Here is a 19,562-nt window from a genome sequence, read left to right on the forward strand (position 1 = left end):
CCATCTGCTGGAGAACCTGTTGCAGCCACAGAAATCTGAATCACTTGAGAAGCTTGCGTGACGGGCCTTGTTGCCTCACAGCTGCCTTTTTCCCATGCTTCTCTCACCTGGGATGGATCAGCCCTTGAGTCTTCTCATGGCAAAGGTGAATGAAGCCTGGTTTTTCGCAGTTATCATCCTCTGACTTTATCATCCCCAAGGAAATGATCTAGGAAAGAGTGAGTACTTAATGATAAGAAAACTCACCATATTTTATGATAGAGAAAAGCCCAGACCGCTTTTCGAAGTTGAATTTGCTACAGAAAAAGCATGGAAGGAAGAAGAAATAAGGTACACACAAACCTTGCCTGCTCTGCCCCAGAACTACAGGCCCTGGTGGGGCCTGCTCCCTGTCGCCAGCAAAGTTGCTGAGAGAGCACACGCCAGCCACGGTGGTGAAGTCATAGAAATGCTATGCCCCCACAGGCCACAGGAATTGTGGAAAGATTTGTGTAAATATCTCATGCATTCTTGTGATCTAAGCTTTATGGAAATAAAAACCACAATCAAAAAGCCAATGCCACATTTATTCCACCTCCTTCCTTTTCTCCTGTAGAATAAATTCATAGAACAGTTTATGGAGCAGCCAAGAAAATACGTTATTTCAATTTTATTACCAGGAAGACATGCACCTAAGTGCTCAGCAAGACTAACCTAAATAGGGTCCATTTCGGAAGAAGATGAGCAGATGCTGCTGGGCATCCCCTTAGTCGTGAAGACAAGAGTGGCTCTCGCAGAGGCCACCCCACAGCCCCTGTGTCCAGATGGGCTTGGTAGTTACCAGTACTCAGAGAACTTCCAGCTTCCTTTCCTCTTCTCTCCTTTCTTAACTTTGTGGTGGATATTGGAGTTGGGACGTCTCACACACTCAGAGCACAGCTGGGATGTTCAACTTGCTGAAGCTTCCCTGGCACCAAGTTTAAAGAAACCACCGAGGAGCACATGGTTTCCCACACAGGCTCCTGGTGGGGCATGCCCTCACCAGGATTCCAGCAGCAGACCCCCAGGAGTCCTGGCCTGAGAGTGAGGAGGGGCCCTCTCTGGAGAGGAGCTGTGGACCCATGCTCACATCCATCCTTCCCACTTACCATAACACAGCAGGGAAGTCAGTGTCATGAGAACACATTTCCACCCTAAGTTTTTAAATGCACCATGCTAAAATTTTCTTTGAATTCTTGCCCCAATTTTTCTGACTTGTAATGTGAAACAACAGATTACTTCCTGCTTCTCTCTGCCCTCCCTTTCCCCACTCACATTCCAGTTATGTGTGTCACCCATATATTGAATGGACTTAGGAAAGTGCAAAGCAGGAAACAATCCAATTTTAATGAATCAATTGATGTTTTCTTCATTGCTCTTGAGGAGATCTCAGGCAGAAATCATAGTTTTCCTATTTACTTCTAACTATTCAAAGTCAAGCCTGAATTAAATCCTAACTTTGATCTCTCATCTAATTGAAAGTGTCTCCCCTCCCTGACCCCATCTCAGTCTTGATCTAGCCTGGGGACCTGGCACTGGAAAGGAGAACATTTCTTCACCCTTTCCTTCTACTCTGGAGTTAGGGGCTGGGAAGGAGGAGAGTAGGTGGCAGGAAGGTCTCATTTGTCTAGTGCAGTTATTATTTGACATTGTTACCTCTCTAGGGGCTCAGAAGCTGCCTTTTCCTTACCCATTTCAGAAGGAGACACTTGCGTGGTCTACCTGACCGCTTCAACCAACTCTCAGCTTTTGCTCTAATAGCAGCACTGTGGAATGTTGCTCATGGAGATATGGGCCATTACTTGCCCTGTCAGTAGAAGTGCAGGTCCTGCTCTAGACTGTTCTCCTTGCTCTGCCGTCAGGGCAGCTTAGGTAACCTATCATGGTTAGACTTTTTTCAACAAGAAGTAGTCACAACTGTCCAATTCCCCAAGACCTCTCTGACAGGCCTTTCATGTTGCCACAGGGCCTGTGAAGTGCCCTTATTTGGCTTGAGGTACGTGTGTCTTGAGGAGCACGAATATCATAGAACCCCTTCCTCCCCATTAAAACAAAAACTCTTCTGAAAAATCCCCTCTCAGCAAGGCAGGTTAGCAAAATGGCAGAGGAAGCACAGGCAGCTCCTGCCCCGCCACAGAAATGTCAAAAACAAGCGGAAACTGTGAGAACTCTGGAAAACAGTCAAAGGTTTACAGTAACCAAAAGAATGCTGAATCAAGGAAAAGACAACTTTAAAAAAATGGGAGGAAAACTTTGTGGCATTTTTGTTTGCTCTTATTCCACCCCCTTTCCAGCTTGGCAGCAGTTTTGAGGAAGTCAGCTTGCATTTCCAGGGTGGAATTCTGGTCTCTGACTCTAGGAATCCTATTTACAAATTTTTGTATTTGCCTGTTCTCACCTGTCTGAGGGCTACCTGAAGGACTGACACAAGATGCTTGTCTCTGTTTTGGCTCACTCAGAAATGATTTGGGGTAGAAAAGCAGTGGGCATTGCCCCAAAACACTGCATGGCAAACAAATAATCCATAACCTCCTGGGCAAAAGATTACAATTAAGACATGTAATTGAATATTTAAGTTTCCCTGAGAGGGAAAGATAGAGTTTCTTCATGAAATTAAAAGCATTTAAAAGTACCCACGTATACTGCAGAATTTAGAAAGCAACATGTACACCCAGGGCAGGACACATGCACTGAAAAGACTTGAGATTTAAAGGTTTGACTTCTGGCTGATCTGTAGGTTCAGTTCCAGCACAAAATGAAGGCTGAGGCAGAGTTGTAAACAGATCGGTTAAATGTTGAAAGAGTGACCCAGCACAGTCAATTTGCAAAGATGAGGAGAGATCTTTTGTTTGTTTTAAATTTTTCAGTTATGGGCATTCAAGGAAATCTCTATCAAAATACTGGCTGAAAATAAGCTAAAGAAACAGAGCCTTCATTGACCACACATGACAAGAAATACAGCCTTTGAAACAAAATAGTTCAACAAACTCAGTGCACAAATAGATTACAGATTATTGCAGCCTTCAATCAATAAATAGCAAACCCTAAAGGAGAAGAATAATTTGATTTCTAGAGTTGCCATATTATTATATAAAATTTCCAGTTTTTAACCAAAAGGTTGCACATAAAAAGAAATAGTTAAATGTGGCCCATTCAAATGAATAAAATAAATGGATAGAAACCATCTCTGAGGAAGTCAAACCACTGGAGCTATTAGAAAGAGATTTAAGTCATCTGTCTTAAATATGCTGAAAGAGCTAAAGGGAACCATAAACAAAGAACTAATGGAAACCAGAACAATGCTGTATGAACAAATTGAGAATATCAATAAAGGCATAGGAATTACAAAAGGGAACTAAATAGAAATTCTGAAGGTGAAAAGTATAATAATTGAAATGAAAAATTTATTGGGCCAGTCACGGTGGCTCACGCCTGTAATCCCGGCACTTTGGGATGCCAAGGTGGGCAGATCACCTGAGGTCAGGAGTTCAAGACCAGCCTGGCCAATATGGTGAAACCCTCTCTCTACTAAAAATACAACATTATCCAGGCATGGTGGTGTGCACCTGTAGTCCCAGCTACTCGGGAGGCTGGGGCAGGAGAATCACTTGAACCCAGGGGGCAGAGGTTGCAGTGAGCCAAGATTGCGCCATTGCACTCTAGCCTGGGCATTGCAGTGAGACTCCATCTCAAAAAAAAAAAAAAAAATTACTGGAGGATTTCTACAGTATATTTGACCAGACATAAGGAAGTCAGTCAACTTGAAGAAGGGACAATTGAGATTATGTAGATTATAAATGGAATGGAAAGAAAAAGAATGAAGAAAAGTGAATAGAACCTAAGGGACTTGTAAAACACCATTAAGCAAACCAACATATGCATTATGGGCATCCAAGAAGAAGAAAAGACAGAGAAAGAAGAGGGCAGCAAGAATATTTGAAGAAAGAAGGGCTGGACATATCCCAAATTAGATAAAAGATATGAATCTACAAATCCAAGAAGCACAACACATTCCAAATAAGAAATATTTGAAGAGATCCACATTAGACATGGTATATAATTGTTGAATGCCAAAAAAAAAAATCTTGAAAATAGAAGGAGGGAGTGACTTGTCAAATAGAAGAGATCCCCAATAAGATTACTAGTAGACTTCTAGTTGCTAACCAGAAACCATGAAGGGCAAAAGGCAGGGAGATGACATTTAAAGTCAAATGAAAGAAAAAGACTGTCAACCAAGAATTCTATATTTGGCAAAATTATCTTTCAAAATTCAGGGAGAGATTAAGACATTCCCAGATAAACAAAAGCTGAGGGAGTTTGCCACCAATAGACCTGTCTTATAAGAAATGCTAAAGGAGTGAAATGATAAAACAGTAGTCAGTGACTTGAAACCACATGAAGCAATAAATATCTCCAGGAAAGGTAACTACATAGGCAAATATAAAAACCAGCATAATTATATTTTAGGTTTTCAATTCCACTTTTAATTTCTTACATGATTTAACAGACAAGTGCATAGAATAATTATAAATATGTATTAGTGGGCATACAATGTATACAAATGTAATTTGTGATGACAACAACAACATAAATGGGCAGCAGTTGAGCTGTACAGGAGCAGAATTTTTACATGCTATTGAAGTTAAGTTGCTATAAATTAAATTAAAACTAAATTATATATCACTTAGATGTTAATTATATTTTCTATGGTAACAAAACAATCTAAAGAATATACATAAAAGAAAATGAGAAGGGTATCAAAATGGTTTACTACACAAAATTACATATAAAAGAAGATAATAATGGGGGAAATGAGAGACAAAAAAGGCATAAAGAAAACAATAGCAAAATGTCAGAAGTAAGTACTTCCTTATTAGTAAGTCCTTCCTTCCCTACATTCAATTACATAAAAGGTAGATGGATTAAACTTTCCATTTCAAAAGGCAGGTATTGACAAAATGGATTAAAAAAACTTGCTGTCTATGAGACAATTCAGATCCAAAGATCCAAAAACACAATGAATTGAAAGTGAAAAGATGGAAAAGCTACTCTATGCAAATAGTAACCAAAAGAAAGTAAGGGTAGCTATATTAATATCAGACAAAATAGACTTTCATCCAAAAACAAAGAGGGACATTATATATTGATAAAATAGTCAATTCATCATGAAGTAGCAATTATAAACATACATGTATCAAATTAGAGCCCCAAATTACATGGATAGAAATGAAGGGAGAAAGAGACAGTTCACAATAATAGTTGAAGACTTCAGTATCCCCCTTTAAGTAATGAATGGAATATCTAGACAGAAGATCAACAAGAAAGTAGAGGGCTTGAATAACTATAAACCAAGTAGACCTAAGAGACATATATGGAATGCTTTGTCAAACCATAGCAGAATACTCATTCTTCTCAAGTGCACACAGCATGCTCTTGAACAGACCACAAGTTAGGCCATAAAACCATCCTCAGTAAATTTAAAAATATTGAAGTCGGCCAGGCACGGTGGCTCACACTTGTAATCCCAACACTTTGGGAGTCCGAGGCAGGTGGATCATGAGGTCAGGAGATCGAGACCATCCTGGCCAACATGGTGAAACTCCATCTGTACTAAAAATATAAAAATTAGCTGGGCATGGTGGCATGTGCCTGTAGTCCCAGCTACTCAGGGGGCTGAGGCAGGAGAATCACTTGAACCCAGGAGGCCGAGGTTGCAGTGAGCCAAAATCGTACCACTGCACTCCAGACTGGTGACAGAGTGAGACTCCATCTCAAACAAAACAAAACAAAACAAAACAAAACAAAACAAAAAAATGAAGTCATACAAAGTATCCTTTCCAAACACGGTAGGATAAAACTAGAAATCAATATCAGAGGCCAAATCTGAAAAATTCACAAATATGTGGAAATTAAGCACGGTCTTAAACAACCAGGGGGGTCAAAGAACAATCATAAGGGAAATTAAAAGATACTTTGAGATGAATAAAAGTGAGACTGTAACATACAAAAACTTGTAGTATGCAGTAAAGATCAGAGGGAAATATATAATCCTGAACGCATACATTAAAAAAGAAGAAAGATATAAAATCAGTAACCTGACTTTATACTTAAAGGTACTAGAAAAAGAAGAGCAGACTAAACCCAAGGCTAGCCAGAAAAATGATATAGTAAAGATTGGATCCAAACCAAATAAAATAGACAATAGAAACCAACAGAAAGACTTAATGACACCAAGAGTTGGTTCTTTGAAAAGATCAACAAAATTGGCAAACTAATAGCTAGATGTACAAAAAAGGAGAAGATACAAATAACTAAAATTAGAAATGAAAATGGGGACTTTACTACTGATCTTGCAGAAATAAAAAGGATTATAAGAGCATACTATGAATAATTGTATGCCAACCAATTAGATGACCTAAGTGAATTGAACAAATTCCTAAAAACATACGAATAATCAAAACTGATTCAAGAAGAAATAGAAAATCTTGAGATACCTATAAACGAGTACAACAATTGAATCAGTAGTAGGAAAATTTTCCACCAAAGAAAAGTCCAGGGTCAGATGGGTTTATTGGTAAATTTTAGCAAGCATTTAAAGAAGAACACCAATCTTTCTCAAACTCCTCTAAAATATGAGAGAGGAAACATTTATTAACTGATTCTATGATGCTAGCATATTTCTTATACCAAACCCAGATAAAAACATCACAAGAAAAGTACAGACCAATGTCCCTTTTGAATAGAAATGCAGATATCCTAAACAAAATACAAGTAAACTGAATCTAACAGCATACTAAAAGGATTATACACCATGATCAAGTGGGATCTATTCCAAAAATGCAGAAGTAGTTCAACATAGTAAAATCAATCAATGAACTATATCACATAATTAGAACAAAGGGGAAAATGCATAATATTGTCACAACTGATGCAGAAAATGCATGTGACACAACTTAATACCCTTCATAATAAAAATTCTCATTAAAGTAGGAATATAAAGAAATTTCCTCAATGATATAAAGAACATCTATGAAACACCCACAGATAACATCACATCAATGGTGAAAGACGGAAAACTTTCCCACTCAAGAACAACACAAGGATGCCCACTTTCACCATTGTTATTCAATATTGTATTGACAATTCTAGGCACAGCAATCAAGCAAGAAAAAAAGATGTCCACACTGGAAAAGGAAAGCTATCTCTATTTTCACAGAGAGGTATTTTCTACATATACATACACATGTATTTTCTACATATACATTCTATATGTAGAAAATACCAAAGAATTCTTAAGAAAGCTACTAGATCTAATAAGTGAATTCAACAAATTTGCAGGGTATAAAATTAACACACAAAAAGCAGTTGTGTTTCTGTATACCCCCAATGAAAAATACAAAAAGGAAATTTAAAAAATCCATTTACAATAGCATCCAAAAGGTAAAATACCTAGGAGTAAATTTAACCAAGTAAGTGAAAGACTTGTACACTGAAAACTACAAAACATTGCTGAAAGAAATTAAAGAGAAGGTCTAAATAAGTGGAAAAGAAATCCATATTCATGGACTGGAAGACAATATTGTTAAGATATCAATTCTATCCAAAGAAAACTACAGATTAAATGCAATCACTATTAAGATTTTAATAACATTTGTGAAGAAATGGAGAAGTTGACCCTCAAATTCGTATGGATTTTCAGTGAGCCCCAAATAGCCAAAGCAATCCTGAAAAAGAAGAGCAAAGTTGGAGAACTCACACATCCCCATTTGAAAAGTGCTACATACTACAGTAACCAAAACAATGTGGTACTTGCATAAGGATAGACTTATCAATCAAGGAAATAGAATTGAGAGCCCAGAAACAAACCATTTGTGGTCAATTGAGTTTTAACAAGGGTGTCAAGACTTTCAATGGGGAAAGAATAGTCTCTTTAACAAGTGGTGCTAGGTCAACTGGCTATCCACATGCAAAAGAATGAAGTTGGACCCCTTCCCTTCTTCACATCATATACAAAATTAACTCAAAATGGATCAATGGCCTGAATATAAGAACTAAACTCATAAAATTCCTAGAAGGATACATAGGGATACAGCTTCATGATCTTAGATTTGACAATGGATTTTTAGATATGACACAAAAATCATGTACAAAAAAGAAAAACTAGATAAACTGGGCTTTATATGTATTTTAAAAATGTGCATCAAAGGACATTATCCTTTGATGTGAAAAGACAACCTATGAAATAGGAGAAATATTTGGAAATCACACATCTGACAGGCATCTGGTATCCAGGATACATAAAGAACTCTTACAACTCAACAACAGAAGACAATTCAATTGAAAAATGGGCAAAAGAGTTTCTGCAAAGGAGATACATAAATGGCCAACAAACACCAGAAAAGATGCTCAATGTCATTAGTCAATAGAGAAATGAAAATCAAAACTACAGTGAGTTACCATTTCATACCCATTACAATGGTGATAATTAAAAAATGGAAAATAAAAGTGTTGACAAGGATGTGGAAAAATTAGAACCCTTGTGCTTTGCTGGTGGGGATGTAAAATGATTCAACCTCTGTGGAAAACAGTGTGGTGGTTCTTAAAAAGTTAAACATAGAGTTAATGTATGACCCCACAATTTAACTTCTAAGTATATACCCCAAAGAATTGAAAACAGGTACAGAAACAAGTACCTGTAACATGCATTTTCATAGTAGCATTATTCACATAAGCCAAAAGGGGGAAACCACCCAAGTCCGCCTACCAACAGAAGAATGGACAAACAAATTGTGACATATTTATACAATGAAATATTATTCAACCACAAAAAGTAATAAAATACAGCTACATGATACAATGTGGATGCACCTTGAAAACATTATGCTAAGGGAAAGAAGCCAGACATGATAATATACGATCCCATTTATATGAAATAGACAAATCCATAGAGACAGAACTCACATTGGTGACTTTCAGAGGCTGAGAGGAGGGGGAAATAAGGAGAAACTGCTTAATGGGTAAGGGGTTTTACCTTGTAGTAATGGAAATGTTTTGGATCTATAGAGAGGTGGTGGTTGTGCAGTGTGTACTAAATGCCACCTAATTGTTCACTTTAAAATAATTTAACAAAATCCCCTCCCAATCTACTGCTTCCACTTGGAGCCTTCCCTTAGGCTGGGAGTGGACGGTGACCAAGTGTCCCAGAACAGGTGCTGTTCTACCTCTAAGAGAGTCTGTTGTTTTTCTTTAGAGAGCGTAACCAGTGCTGTTCACCTGGAGCCTTGGTGAACGATCCTGTTACTGTGCTCTGTGATCTGTGTTGAGGCTCCCAAGCAGGGGCTCCACTCTCCAGAGGGAGGTGTGTGGCAGAGTGGAGCCTGTGACTATCAGTGAAATGGGATGTGATGTGCTCCTTGGTCTCTCAAACAAATCTTACACTCTTTCAACTAATCAAATAACATAATCCAAGCCAGGGCCAGCACCATAGCCTGATTTTGCAAGATCACATGAAAAATTGGATATTACATGATAATAGGTCTTAGGAGTGTTAAAGGAATAGAGGCTTCAGAGGGCTTCTCCAGCATCCACACATCCCAGTTTCCTGTCTTTTATATATGGGGAAACTGAGGCTCAGGCATATTAAAAATATGCCTGGAATCTACAGAGACAGAAAGAAGATTAGTGGTTGCCTAGGGTTGGGGTGATTGGTTGTAAATAGGAAGTGACTGCTTACGGGTACAGGTTTTTCTTTCTTAAAACATTTTTTTTTTTGAGACAGGGTCTCTCTGTGTTGCCCAGGCTGGAATGCAGTGGTGTGATCACAGCTCACTGCAACCTCTGCCTCCTGGTCTCAAGAGATCCTCTCACCTCAGTCTCCAGAGTAGCTGGGACTACAGGTGCCTATCACCATGCCTGGCTAATTTTCTGTATTTTTTGTAAAGACATAGTTTCCCTATGTTGCTCAGGCTGGTTTCAAACTCCTAGACTCAAGTGATCTGCGCATCTTGACCTTCTAAAGTGCTGGGGTTACAGGCATGAACCACCAAACCAGGCCGAGTTTTCTTTAGGGATGGTGAAACTATTTGAAAATTAATTGTGGTGCTGATCAGACACCTCTATGAATATATTAAATTCTGCATTTTAAATGAGTGAATAGTATGGTACATGAATTATATCTCAATAGAGCCATTATATATTATTTTAAAAAATCTGTTGGGCTCAGACATGGCTAATTAGTGGCAGGGCAGCTTTCCAGCTCTCTTACCACGACAATGACCTTTCTCTGTGGGCCTCAAATGACCCTTTGTTGTAATACCTGTGTCTTTTGCCAAGACTGGCTTGAATAATTGCTTTGATCCTCTCAATCACTTCCTCATGTGACAGCCTCATGAGTCCACCCCTATATGACAAGTCAGACTGTGCATGCTCCACTGGGCTTCATGTTCAAAGTGGCCAAGATCATGCCTAGACCACCTCTATCAGAGTGAAGACAGCTTTGCATTTTGGAAACAATATCTACCCAGGAAGCAAATAATGAAACATTCAATTTTCAAGGCTCTCCCAATGGTAATGGATCCTGTTGGGAAAGCCCTCTGGACATGTGCAGGAGAGGGTCATGTGTGATGAAATGAGAAAGGACACAGCCAATGAGGAGACCACTTCTGAAACTACCTAGACACAAACCAGATTCAGGGGCCATACGTCTCTTCTCGGAGTCACGTTCCCAAGCTCTCTGGGCAATTGGGAAGTACATTGAAGAAGCATCAGTCAATTACTGCTAGCGAAATGTTTTGTATAAACAGCAACTTCAAAGCACATGGAAATCCCATAGGCCCACAGCTTGTTTTTTTTCAAACACAAGGGCCTTGCAGCCATTAGGCTGACCTGTGTTATAAATGGCTCAGGTCCCGGGGTGAGGCTGCCCTTCTATCTGAGGTCCCTCTGATTGCGGTTTTCACCTCCAGAGCTGGGTCCACACAGCACAAAGCCAGGTGGAAACTCGGCAACTGCACTGACTCGGTGAGAGAATCCACTCAGGAAGAGGCCAGTGTGCATCATGCAGGCCCCTGCTTGCTTTCCAGGAGGAATCTGCACAAAGAAACTAGAGAGCTCTCACATGCGCCAGCATTGCCTGGGATGTTTTTCATCATGAGGGATCTGGTCGGTCTACTCGCAAGGATGTCGCCTTCCAGCAGAGAGGAGCCATACCGGGTGTAAGATGATTTTCCTCAAAATAGCTTCTTCTTTGTACCTACCTCCAACACACTTCCTTCTCTGTCTGCCATCAGTTCTGGGGCAGGCGGCTGTGCATTTCTGACCTGAGTTCAGTGGTCTGTTGCTTATTTTATCTCCCCAAACAAAACAAATTTCTCTCCATTTTATCCTATTTCCTACCAGATAGGATCTTTTGTTTTCACTCACTGCCTCGTCAGCTTCCAAGAATTTTTTCTACTTGAGAACTGTCGAGACACTCCGGGTTCAGTGGTCTGTGGCCAGGCTCCGGCCCAAGGTCGAGGATTCCCTCCTTTTCCTTCCCAGTATTGTCCAGTATCCTGCAGGGCTCCTGTCTCCAGCCACGAGGGCGGGGCAACGCCGCCCGCCATGGGCACCCTCCTGCTGCTGTGGGCGCCACGGCGACCTTGCCAGCGTCACCACCATGACCTTGCTAGTGTCACCACCATAACCTTGCCAGCGTCACCACCATCGGGCACATGCCCTGACTCCTTGTGGAGGATGAACATGAAGCCTGGGCAAGAGCAGGTCCCTTTTGATCCCCAGCTCTCTGCCTCATTCTGTTGGGAATGGTTGCAGTCTCAGAGGTGATAGCACCCTCTCCGTGTTCAGCAGCACCTTACCCCCGACTTCTGGCTTTGCCTAGACAGCATGTGTCTCATAGGATACCCAAGAATCCTTGCTTAGGAACACTGCAGCCTCGCTCCAGTGCCTTTTCAAATAAAAAGAGGCTTTCTCCCTTGCAATCCTTCCTCCAGACTGGGTTTTGTCCTAAACATAGACTTAATCACGTTGCTTTGATTAAAAATCTTCCATGACTTCCATTACCCATAGGACAAAGTCCAGATATCCCAGGGTGGCCTATCTGCCCCTCCACAAGCTATTCCCAGTACCCCTCCTGCCTTCAGCCCTACTCACCCTGCCCTCGGTGTGTCCAGAAGAGCTCCTCCGGCCCCATGAGGGGCTCCAGTCTCCTCTGTGAGACCTCTCCCAATTTCCCAGAAAATTATCATTTTCATTAACGATGATGAGATGACATTCCTCATAGTGCCCTCTGGACCATCGTGTCTCCCCTATTTCCCCCTTTAGGTTGTGAGCTCCTGGACTCCAGCCCAGCATGGGGTTGAGCACATAGGAGGTTTTTGAGAAATATTTGTTGGCCAGTGATCTGTGAGATAAGAATGCAAAGGCTTTCAGTTTCATTCAATGAGCATTCTTTGAACACTGGCAGGAGGCGGGGGTGATATAAAGATGGATGAGAGATGAATGAGTGAGGAACAAAGTATATCATGTGTGAGTCATGACCTGAGTTTCACTGAGGTGCAGCAGAGCCCAGAGGAGGCTGTCAGCAGCATCCCAGGAGGATGTTGCAAAACTGATTCCTGTTTATGGACGTGGAGGGTGAAGGAGGTGTTCATGGGGCATCACCCAGGGTGTAGTCTGATATTAACTTGCATGTAAGTAGGCAACCTCTTCTTTTAAACATCAAAAATCACTTAAAAGGATTATCTCTGTCATTTCTATTATAGGGGAATTACTTTGCTCAGATAATGAAATTGCTTGTTTCTTAAGAGTTTAACTCAATTGTGCTGAGAGAATGGGGCAATGGGGTGATTTGGGAGATGAAGGCATTGTATAGGAAGGAAGCCCGAGACACCTCTCCCCACAAATCTTCTCCTCAGGGACACAGTGATAGGTACGGACTTGGATTATTAAAGGTATGTGTTTCTCCAAGTGTATAGAACACCAGTCTCTGCAGAGGGGTTCTGGGTATTTGGTGGGAAAAAGCACTGAGGCCAAACACATTGGACATGTTAGGCAGGCTTCTTTCTTGTAGAACCTCCACCAAGGCTATGGCGTATGCCCCCCATTCCAATCACATTTGAGCAAAGGGCCCCGTTTTTCCTCATAAACACACATTTTGGAAACGTTGTTGTGCTAAAAAGGAAAGAGCTTTCACAGCCAGAAGATAAGAGTAGACTCTTTCCAATTGCAGCACCCTCTGAGCCTAGTTCTCTCTACTGAAAAATGAGGCAAAATGCCCAGATGCCCTCACAGGCTGTGCCACCGTGTGTGTGACCGTGTGTGTGGCCATTCTGCAAAGGTGATATTTTATTCATGTGTGATTGCTGTACTCACACTTGGATAACAAGCCCCTGTGTTCAGACAATTTATTTACTGCCTCCTTCGTCTTTAGAAGAGCACTGGGTTGTCAACGAACCTCAACTATCACAGCCAGCAGAGTGAATGGGCATTACTAGAGAGGCTAGGGAGAAAAAGAGTGTGAAGTGATCGTTTTGGGTCTTGGCATCATGACTGTCTTTGCTTAGGAGACAGCCAAGCGTGGGACGTGTGATCTGGTGATGTGGCGGATCTGATTCTGCATCCAGCCAGCCAGTGCTGAGCTCAGGCCCTGCCGCCAGTGGTGAAGCTCTTGCAGTGAAGGACATGCACGGTCTCCAGCCTCCTTGGGTTGCTGTCCAGTGTGGCAGACAGACTTATCAAATCAGGAAAACCAGGGACTGGCACATGTTTTCTGTGGAGGGCCAGGCAGTAGAGACTTGAGACTTGGTGGGCTTCCTGGTCCCTGTTGTAACCGCCCAGCTCTGCATTGCATGGGGGTGCAAAAGCATCTGTACCACATGTAAGTGCAGGAGAGGCTGAGCTCCAACAAAATTTTATTTTCAGAAAGGGATGGAGGGTGGCTTTAGACTGCAGGCTGTAGTTTGTTGACCCATGATCAAAACAATAAATGTACAATGGAAGAAGAGATGTGTGGTATATTCAGAGCATATGAAGGGGAATTTAATAAATCTGACTTGAGATTTGAAAGATGAGAAGAAATTCAGTAAAGCGGGGAGAACAGGGCGCTGTAGGTAGATGGGGGTGCTGGAGCGTGGTCTGAGATGGAGCCAGGAGGAGGAGGAGGGACCTGCCCTGCTGGTCGGAGTCTGCTCTGAGACCCAGGGACCGTGCGTTCTGCAGGGAAGCTGGCGCATGCCCTTAGGTTCTGCAGCTGTGTGAGCTGCGCTGCCTTCGGGGGCACGTGACGCCACGTGGGAAGTGCTGTGAGGCTGGAGCGGAGAGCAAACCTCCTGCAACTCTTAGCGAGTAAATGGGCACATCCACACTGGAGTTGAACACAGGGGCGCCGGCCACGGGTTCAGGCTAGCCCGGGCGTCTGGCTTCCCTGCCAGGATGGCTGCCTCGTTACTGAGATGGAACACACAACACAGCCTCGTGGGCAGTGGGAGGCTGCGAGGTTAGCCTGGCGAAGCTGTGTCCAAGGAGGCAAGGATTGGTCCGCAGCTCAGAGGAGAAGCCTGAGTGGAAACTATAAATCTGAGTCATTTTGAAGCCTTGGGAATGGATCTGTACTCAAAGAAGGTATGGAGCCATGCTCAGCAAATGCTGCCTGCTTTTGTCAATAAAGTTTTATTGGAACTCTCCTTTGCTTGCACATTGGCTGTCTGAGGCTGCCATTGTGGGCAGCTGCAAGAAGGCCCTTTAAGATTGGCCATCTGACCCCCATAGACAAGGCGTGCTGACCCTTGGCACACCAGAGTGGGGAAAGAAAGGCGACTCCAGGCCAGTCCTAGAAGTGCCCCAAGTTTAATGTGCGAGGGGAGGATCCTGAGCTTCCAGGGGCCCTGCCTGGGAGTGACTGGCAAGAAGGTCTGCTTTGGACATAAAAGGCAAGAGAGTTGAGCATTTTAAGGAAGGTGTGGTCGCAGTGTCAGAGCTGTGGGGAGGTCCAAGAGAGGTGAGGACAGAACAGCCATCCGTTAAGTCCAGTGCAGAGGCCAATGGGGCCCTGAGGTCATGAGAGTCTGTGCCCCTGGCTTCTACTCAAACAGTGGGATGTTTCATTAGAGGGACGGGCAGAAGCCAGTGGCACTGATCCTCATGACCTCATGACCCACAGGCCCCACATCCTAGAACCATCACACTGCAGGGTAGGATTTTAACACATAAATTTTGGGGGGACACATTCAGTTCATGAAACTTCATTCCTAGTCCCCCAATCTTCATGTTCTCAAGTGCAAAATACATTAATTCCATCCCACAACCTCAAACATCCTAACTCATTCCAGCATTGACTTTGAAGTTTAAATCCAAAGTCTCATCTAAATATCAGACATGGGTGAGATTACAGGTATGATGGCTCCTGAGGCTGATTTCCCTCCAGCTGGGAGCCCATGAAACCAGAGAAGTTATGTGCTTCCAATGTGCAATGGCGGGATAGGCCTAGGACAGACAATTCCATTCCAAAAGGAAGAAATAGGGAAGAAAGAGGGGTGAAGGGTCCCAAGCAAGTCCAAAACCAGGCAAGGCTTGAGAATAATCCGTTTTGGCTCCATGCTCTGCCCTCCACACCCCCTGCAGGTTGGGGGGAGGTTCACACCTTCTGGACCCATTGGGGTAGCAATATCACCTCCATAAGGGTTGAAGGAAAATAGAAAGGAGAGAACTAGAGGACACAGAATGGAAAGGACTGAGCAACATAGCCAGTGGCAAAAGAAATACTGCAAACATGATGCAAAGGAAAAGTTTTGCCTTGACTCTCTATAAGCCCCACCATAGCTCCAAGGTTCTCAGTGAAATCTGTCACTGCCATGTGTGTATGTGTGTATGTGTGCATGTGTGTATGAATCAAGGAAATATTTGACCAGTGTATTAAGTAGAGAAGAAGAATTCAGGGCAGGCAGGAAGGAGACAGAACGACCTTGAGAAGTTCCAGGGGATGTATTTTCAGAAAGTCTTGGGAGACCACTGGCTTCCTTCCACAGGACATAGGATAGAGGTAGGACACAATATTACCTAGATCATAAGGCGCGGAGAGGCCCAGCGAACATCTGGACTGCCATAGCTGAGATGTGGGGGCCTAACGATGTTTTCGTACTTTTTAATTGTAATTGCTGTCTCCCCTGTCTTGGGTGCAGGCTTCCTTATGATGGAAACCTGGTCTGGGTTGCTCACCACTGAACCTCCTCACACCTGGAGCCGTGCCTAGCACAAGGAGCTTACGTATCCTCAGAAGAGAAGAAACAGAGACGATTGCTGTCTTCATTTTAGAGACAAAGAACCCAAGGCGTAGAGAGCCAGGTGAGTAAGTGAAGGATCCAGACTCCTACTTGATAACTTTTTTTTGCTTCTAATCCTCATGCTGTGTGGCCCAGGTGGGTCCCACTGTCTTGGGCATCTCCATTGTGTGGCTGTGTCCCCTGCCCTGCAAGGCCCCCTTTTATGTTCTGTGCAGCCCCTCTGACCTCCTGTTTTATGGTGGCTCTGACTCTAGTGTCTAGCTGAGGAGACTTTACCACTTCTGGAACACACCCCTCATCCTCTTCACTGACCCTGTCTTCATCCTCGCTTAAGTTCTCACTCATCCTATGGTTTTAGGTGTACACTCAGTTATGTGGGCATGGTTGACACGACATGAACTGAAATGTCACCCCAGTATGGCTAGCTCTAATCCCTGCCTCTACTCTTGATTCTTATTAGAAAATTGCTTTTGACATATATGTTTAAAAGGTGGCATGAATGGCCAAGTGTGAATGGGTGTAGTGGGAGTTTGGGGCAGAGCGCCTCATCTCAGAGTGTTGCCCTTTTGTGGGAATCACAGTCATCAGCAGTAGCCTGTGTAGGAGAGTGACAAGAAGAAAGGCCTTGCCTAAGGATTACTTGGAATATAAAAGGTGCTATTATTTACCTTGTTTATGGAGTTGGTTAAAAATCCTCAATGGCTCTACTCTTTAGAAGCCAAAGTCTAAATTCTAATCTGATTTGCAAGCTCAGCTTTCCATCAGGCTTACCCCCAACCCAGCTTCCTCCTTGTGGGATCGCTGGTGGGAGTTCTTGTGTGCTGCTGGTGGCTGTGCAGAGGGACCTGGTCCATTAACCAAATCAAATGCAAGACCACCTGGGACTCAGCAGTGGGCTCTGTGGACATCCTCATGCAGGTCCTGGAGGTGATGTGTGTGAGGATGTTCATCACGGTGTTCTGTTGGGGATGTGGACTTGGGGCATCCTGGATGCTGGTCTCTGAGGCCTGGATGAGTGGAAAATGGTGTGCTCAGACCATGGAAAATGTGTCCTGTGAAGGACTCGGTGTGCACATAGAGACTGAGACAGTCTTAAAAACATAGCACTTGGCTAAAAAAAATAGGCAACAAACAAGATGAAATACACAATCATTTACATCAATCAAAAATACATGCACACAAGATCATAAAACACACTTTGTAAGAACGCATTCAAATAAGAAGAAATGCATCATAAAGACACTGCCTTTGAAGGGGAAGGGAATGAGAGTGGTATATGGGACACAATGGAATTTAAAAATCTCAGCAAAAGGGTCCTTGCATCAGCCGTTGATGACAATGTGCTGAGAACTAAGGAGTATGAGGAACTCCCTCATCCACAGCGGATGTTTAAAAATCCAGCAGGGCTTTTCTCTTCAAAAGTCTAATCCTTATAACAAGTAGTGGAGAGGATGTGGAGAAATTGGAAACCCTGCACATGGAGCAAATGTAAAATGGCATAGCTGCTGTAGAAAAGACTAGGGAGGTTCCTTAGAAATTAAAAATAGAATTAGCCTGTGATCCAGCAAGTCCATTTCTGATATGGACCCAAAAGAAATGAAAGCAGGATCTCAAAGAGGTATGTGCGCACCCATGTGCATAGCATCACTACTCATGATAGCCAGAAGGTGGAAACAGCCTACATGTCCATCGACAGATGAATGGATGAGGAAAATGCGGCATGTACATACAGGGGAATATGGCTCAGCCTTGAAAAGGAAGGAAATGCTGACGCGTGCTACAACTTGGATGAACTGTGAGGATATATGCTAAGTGAAATAAGCCAGTCATAAGGACAAATACTGCATAATTCCACTTCCAGGAGGTACCAAGAATAGCCAAACTCATAGAGGCAGAAAGTAGAATGGTGGGTGCCCAGGGCAGAGAAGAAAGGGAAAGGGGAGTTATTGTTTAATGGATACAGAGTTTCAGTTTTGCAAAATGAAATGAGTTCTGGAGATGGCTGGTGGTGATGGCGGCCCAACGCTTTGCATATGCTTGGCACTACTAGACTGCACACTTAACAATGGTTAAGAGGGTAAGTTGTATGTTATGTATATTTTACCACAACGGAAAAGTGAAGCAAAGATGGCATCCTTGATAGGCGTAGTGGTCTGGAGAATGGTCTGTGGTCCTGTACCCACTTGCTCTGCAGACCTGATCCTCTCCATTGCACCCTCCTCTCTCCAACTCCCACCTGCTCCCCATCCCAGGCTGGGGACAGTGACCCTGTTCCTCTCTAGGTGTCTGCATATGCTGTTCCCTTGCCAAAAGATACTCGTTCTGCTCTCCTTGCTTGAGTAGCTCAGCTGTCTCAATTCTACTTCCATGGTCTGGCTTGCCTTGATTCCCAAGCATGATTAGCTTTCTCTCCTCAGCTCTCATAATAGCCTCTGTCCCCACAGAGTGTGCAGATGGCCCCCTTCCCCTCCCTCGCCTCAGGGTAATGAGACCCTCCACAGGCCTCAGCCATGTGTGCTGGCACCCATGGACGTCGACAGGCATCCTCTGTTGAGGGATGTTTTATTTTCTAAGGAAGCCCAAACAGTTAGCTGCTCAGGATAGTAATAATCTTGCTTTCCGATAAATTTCAGAAGTAAGAACATAATTTTGATGATTTTGTTTTAACTGGGAATTCTTTTCGAAACCTGCCTCCCTGGCTGGCTGGCTCGCTCCTCTGTGTTTGCACACGTGCCTCTGTGCGGGTGGCACCTGCCCTATTTGTGCTCTTCGTTGTTTGCTACTGGGATCAGTGGCTTACGACGAACAGCCCATGGCCCTGGGGCCTCCTGCACTGCCGTCTCCTGGGAGAAAGGCCGCTCTCACAGCCAGCCTTGTGCACATCATCCCATTGGTACCCACAGATGGCACTGGCCCCTTCCTTCAAACCCAGGCCAAGCTCCAAACACAGACTGTCTTTGGAAGGAGGGTAAAGTGTTGAAAGGAAGAACAGATTCAAATGAAGCATGTGTCCCACCTGGGAGCTGCGGCTCTGGCTTGGCCCTCTTGGACCCCTTGTTTTGGGGCCCATGCCCTGTCCTGTCCTCTGAGGGGCTCCTGGTTTGGGTGGCTCTGAGGGTACATTCCTACTTCCAGGCTGGGTACTGATCGTGTGTTGTGGGTGCCTTTGCTCCTGAGTCCACACAGCTGGTGTGTCCCCAGGGACACAGGTGCCTGTGCTCAGCAGAGCTGGAATGCCATTCAGAAGGCTGTGGGGTCAGGATCCTT

Source organism: Pan troglodytes, chromosome 7 (assembly GCF_028858775.2).
Source record: "Pan troglodytes isolate AG18354 chromosome 7, NHGRI_mPanTro3-v2.0_pri, whole genome shotgun sequence".
Lineage (NCBI taxonomy): Eukaryota > Metazoa > Chordata > Mammalia > Primates > Hominidae > Pan > Pan troglodytes.